The sequence below is a fragment of the Sciurus vulgaris genome, assembly GCF_902686455.1.
Source record: "Sciurus vulgaris genome assembly, chromosome: 8".
NCBI lineage: Eukaryota > Metazoa > Chordata > Mammalia > Rodentia > Sciuridae > Sciurus > Sciurus vulgaris.
The window spans coordinates 40,839,407-40,845,461 of NC_136468.1; positions in this window are offsets into that span (position 1 = coordinate 40,839,407).

The following is a 6,055-nucleotide window of genomic DNA, read 5'->3' on the forward strand; positions in this document are numbered from 1 at the left end:
GATTCAAACAATAAGCTTTCTGGAAATACCAATTTGGAGACATTCACAATAAAATGTGTTGAAAACCAAAGAACCACTGCATTCTTTTTCTGAAGAGGGGCAAAACGAAATTAATTTTAAAATTCATATGTGATTTGTATAAAATTTTAGTTGTGAGACTTATAAGTATGCTCTTTTCAGAGAAAAAGATTTAGCAATCTCAATATTGCAAATGTTTTAAATTTGGAAAAGGTTGTATTTAAATTAAGGGGAATGGTTTACAGTCTGATAAGTATTATCAAATTAAAATTAATTACTCAGAATTTTTATGAGGCCACACTGAGCAGGTAATCAGTCATAGGTTAATGTTATTAGCTTGATTCATGTTATCAAACTATATTTCTCATAATACCAGAAAAGGATGCGGGTAGGAGAGAGAGGTACAGAACTATATAACAAAATGATAAAAATCAAGTTGTTTCATCTGAATTAGTTTTAATATTTAGAAGTCACATTTATGGCAAATAGGTGAGTTTGTAGTTGAGTAATTCAAGTAATAAGCCTAAATTTACATAAATTTCTGGGTGCAAATATAACACAAAATAATGTTTTCTATTGGAAAGGTTGAAAAGTGTCTTCTACGTGAAATTTTTGAAACCCTTAAAGGAGTGAATCAATGATACTTCAAAATGAATTGATAAATCTTTCATTTAAAATATATATGGGTTTAAAATGTCTATTCTGTTTACATAGATGATCTAGGTTGTACAAGGATAAAAGAGTCTGCCCAAGAATTCATAAATCAGATGAAATACAAATGTTAATTTTCAGTAAAAACTGGAGTTATCTGGGTCAGTCTTACATAGGTAAAATTTGTTTTGTTTCAGTTGGGCACAGTTGTGCATGGCTGTCTGTAGTCCCAGCTACTCAGGAGGCTGAGGGAGGAGGATTATAAATTTAAGGCAAGCCTGGTCAATTTAGCAAGACCCTGACTCAAAAGTAAAAAATTTTAGTCACCAGGTGTTGGAGTAGTTTCTGTTTTTTATTTTATCATTGATTTCTAATTTAATTCAATTATGATCTGAGAAGGTAGTATCTATTTTTTTGCATTTGCTAAGAGTAGCTCTGTGGCATAACATATAGTCTATTTTAAAGAAGGATCCATGTGCTGCTGAGAAGAAAGTGTACTCACTCGTTGATGGATGGAATTTTTTTTTTTTTTTTTTTTTTTGTATTTTTCATATTGAGGCAGGGTCTTGCTAAGTTGCTAATGCTGGCCTCCAACATGTTCTCCTCTTCCTTCAGTGTCCTGAGTAACTAAGATCACAGGCATGTGCTTAGCCTTATACCTACCTCTTAAATTCAATGTGCAGCTGAATTTCATGTTTAAATACTATAGGAGCAGAAAGGTGTAATAAATTTCCTTACCCATTGTACGTGTCCCAGTTGACACTCCTATAACACAACACAGGTTAACAAGAGCAAAGCATAACAAATGTATTAATCCATATTTTATGTGACATGGGACTTCAGAAATTAAGGCTCAAAGACCCAACAAAAAGGGTCTGTTTTTATGCAATGGTTCAGTGAAGAATGGGTCAGCTGTCTTGAAATGGGACTAGGTAAAAGGGTTTGATCTAATGGTAATAGATTGAGGACAGAAACCCTGCAGGCCTTCTGTTCAGATTCTTCCTGATCTCCTCATATAACCTACATTCCTGCTGGGTAGGGGCAGGACCCCTTGGAATGAGGATCTTTGAGAGAGGGAACTTTCTTGGTTCTGTGGCTTACTTCAGAAAAGTTCTAGTTTCTTGAGGAAGAGGAACCCTGATTCCTCTGAATCACTCTGGGGGCCAGAAGAGGGGCAAGAGGACAGGAGAAAGTCGGAGAGACCTTGATTCTAAGGTCCTTCCAGCCTCCTTCAGTTCCAAGTACTCAAGCATGCCCAAAGTCATCCTTTGGGGCATTGTAACCTGAGCACTCTTTGAACTGAAAATAAATAAAAGTATTATAGTTATAAATACATTTTAACTTATTGTCACCATTTTGTTTTGTGTTATTTTTCTTACTTACACTACTTTCTTTTCTCTTCCTGATTTCTCTTGGGTAGATTGAGATGTTATACATGTCTGATTCTTAGTTTATCTTTTCCCTCTAGCTGACTGGGAAATAATATATAGTATGTTTATTCTATTTATTATTACTTTTAATATTCTCACACTTGGGGAAAGGTAAGTCAATCTTTACCCTGTTTTCAAAAAATGTAAGATTGTCTACAGTTTGACCCCTGTCAACCTTATTCTAAGTTTCACACTATTATTGTAAGGTGTTTTAATTTTATTCTCTTCTACATCAAATTAAAAATTATTATAATCACTGCATAAAGACAGTGTTTGCTTAGATTTGGTTAAATGTTTACCAGTTTGCTCACCACATTTTCTTCTTTGACCGTCTTTGGAAAATCGCTTTTTTCTTCCTCAAGTACATCCATTTGAAAGTTCCTTTAGTGAAATTCTGTTGATGGCAAACATTCTGCCTTTATATGAAAATATTACCATAATTTTCTCATACTTGCATACAGCTTTGCTGGATACCTAGTACTAGATTTATAGATATATTTTCTTTTTTTAATTTGGTGCTTATAGTTTGACTGCAAAGTGTCTAGATGTCTATTTTTTTATTTATAATGTATAATATTTTTGTGTTTCCTATATGTACAGATTCATGTCATACCTACTTATAGGGTATAAATATTAAGCTGAAGAAATATTAAGTACCATAGAAAATATGTGGCACGTAGAAAATGCAAAGTATATGTTTACTATTATTATTGAATAATTATTATTTTTATTGTCATCTACTTAATATTGTTCCCACTTCCATTATTTGTAGTTATTCCACTAGGATGCCCAAAATAAACACTTACCCAAGTGTGTTGGTGCATGTCTGTAATCCCAGGTACTCTGGAGGCTGAGGCAGGAGGATCGTAATTTCAAGGTCAGTCTGGCAATTTAGAAAGAACGTATCTCAAAAAAAAAAAAAAAAAAAAAAAAAAAAAAAAAAAAAATATATATATATATATATATATATCAGAGAACTGGGGTTGGGGATGTAATTCAGGGAAAGTGCACTTGCCTAGCATGTGCAAGGACCTCGGTTCAAAAAAGAAAGGGAGGAAAAAGAAAGGATTTGTGTGTTGGAGAAAGGAAGAGAAAGAGAGAAAGAAAGAGAGAGAGGGAGGGAGGGAGGGGGAGGGAGGAGGAAAGGAAATGAAGAGAGAGAGAGAAAGACATCCATTTTAATCTTGAGGTCAAGTCACTAATCTTTCCTGTTTTTCAAATCCTATCCTTTTGTACTTCTGAGCAATATCTTTAGATCTAGCTCCTAAATCACCAATTATCTTTTAAATTATGTCTACTCTGCTGTGAACACATCTGCACTGGTGGCTGGCCATTTGAATGCACTGCCCACCCTCTGCCTGCCTCTGTGCTCTGTACATTGATCTTTACAGAGCACCTCACCTGGGCTCCCTGAGGAGGCCAGGACAACAGGAGTTAGGAGCAGTGAGACCTCGCTACTGAGTCCTTTCTCTCTCCCTATGTTAGTGTAACACTTGCATTTTAGTGAAGTAACATTTTACTTCTTTGTGAAGCTGGATTTATTCTTTGATATATGAAAGACACAAAGGATGTTTTATCTCAAAGAAGACTGAATTGAATTCTGATGAATCATGACCAATTCCCAAATAAATAAGGAAACATAAATCATTCTTGCTTCACCTGAACATTACCATGCCCATCATCACTTGGTATTTTATATGAAATTGCTTCAAGAGTGTTAAAGATAAATAAAGAAATCCTTTTCCAAACTAAATGAAGGGCAGAGCAATTCTCTTCAGATGAAGCACATCTGGTAACAGAATGGGCGTTGTTGAACAAAGATGGAGAAACTGATTGCAAAAAGGAAAAAAATGTTTAGTGATTGGCATAACGTGATCAAAAGCTTTCAGAAAAGGAAATAATACAGACAGATGAAAAGTGAATCTTTGAGCTGAAGTGGTTTTTTTCCCTTCCTTACATAAAATATGGGTGATCATCATAAAAATACAGTACTGTTTCTCTACATAGTTTTATTTGCCTGCAATTACTAGAATATTAATAAGGACAGAAGTAAGGTTGAAAATTGTGAATTAACTTCTAAATTCAAGAAAGAAAACCAGAATGAAAAAAGAAAATTTTAAGAAACTAGATAACGTGAAGGAAAACAGCTATATTATCACATGATATCTGGGCCCCATCTGTACTATAAGCAGTCCCTGACCACCTAAATCCAGGTAAGAATAGTCCTGGCTTATTTTCAGTTTCCATGCTGAGTTGAATAGAGATAAAAATAAGTATACTGCATTTTCCAAGCTGTACTCAGCAGTCCTGCCTTGAGTTAGTAGCAGGAAAGCTTGGCCGACTCCCCAAATCTCTCTAATGGTCATCTCAATATTCCTAACAGTCATAGTTTCCCTAAGATCCTATCAAAAGACAAAATTACAAAAAAAAAAAAAATAGTTTAGAGACCTTATGCAGCTTTTATTTGTGATTCTAGAAAACAGAATGCGTGTTCCTATGAGCTGAGCACAGGAGTTGGCTTTCAAGACAGAAAAGGGCTGAGGAAAGCACACACAGGCAACAAAGCATGGACTGGTTATTTCTGTTACTTGTGAAAGTTAAAGCAGAGGGGACTTCATCATGCCTGCTAAAACTAGCCTGTTTGGGGATTTAGTTTCTCTGTCTCTCCCTCCTGATTCTTTGGAAAGATGGATAAACAACTTAGTTTTTGGCTTGCCGATGTGAAGTTTCACATTCCATTTTGGTTTGGTCTTTTGGAGCTCCATCCAAGCCCACAACACCCTATAACTGTAAATGGTACTTGAGACAGAAATAATGAGGTCAATTTGTCCACCCCAAATCCCTCTAGTCCTCATCTTTGAGCTTTCCTTCTAACCTCAGTGTGCTTTTAAATAAAGTGTTTAGAAATAAAGTAGTAATCAATGCTAGTATGACAACTGTTTACCTTGATATACATGCTTCTAGTTGTTATGTTAGCAGTATCTTATTACTTATAAAAAATAATTTGAACTATCTCAGTATACAAATAACATAGTTCAACTATTAAATAATAAAATATTTAAGTGAGGTGTCGAATTAAGTTTAAGTCTCTACCTTAATCCCATGTACAAAATTGCAACCTAATTTGGTATAAATAGCTGAGATTATTCACAGCAGCTGAGCTTCAGTCAATCATGGGCAGCCTGCTGATTTAACCAAAGGAAAACATGGACCTGTAGCAATTACACTGTCTCCACATGCTACTTCAGTTTTCTGTCCATGCTTATCTGACCATGTTGCAGCCCCAGAATTCTTTGGACCTGTTCTGGTGATAAGGACAGCCCAATTCTAGAATTTTGAATACAAACCAATTAAGATCTGTAAATTTAGCTTTGTTGTAACTTGGTCTTTTGAGTCAGGCATGAGACAAATTGTCTGAAGAAGCCACATCTATATTAAAGATCCTGCAGTCTGTTCAACCCTAGCTGACTAGATCATCATGATTGTAGAAAAATGGAGAGTTATAGGTTGAGAGGCAAAATTATCTTGGGCTAACTTAGGGCCTTTAATATCCAGTTATCTTAACATTTGTATCTGATCCAACATTTTCCTAACAGATAAACTTCTTGGAAGTTATCACTAAGCTTAGTAAATCTCTAGCCTCCACAAACCCTAAAGCTAAGAACGCTATTAGATAACATCTGAAAACTATCAAAGAGATTTCCCTGCTCCCTGTAGCCTGACTACCTGATGCTCCCACCAATGGAATTGGTAAATGATTTATAACTTTACTTTGCTCTGTGACTATAAAATCTCATATAACCTCTTCCACAGTGGAACATATCATTCAAGGTCATGGAATTGAACACTTGAATCTGTGTTCCTGGGCCATGGTCAGTCATATCTGACTCAGAGTCAACTATTTTTTCCTTTAAAGCAGAGTCCTTATTTTATGTCAACACAGGAAATGAAAAAAA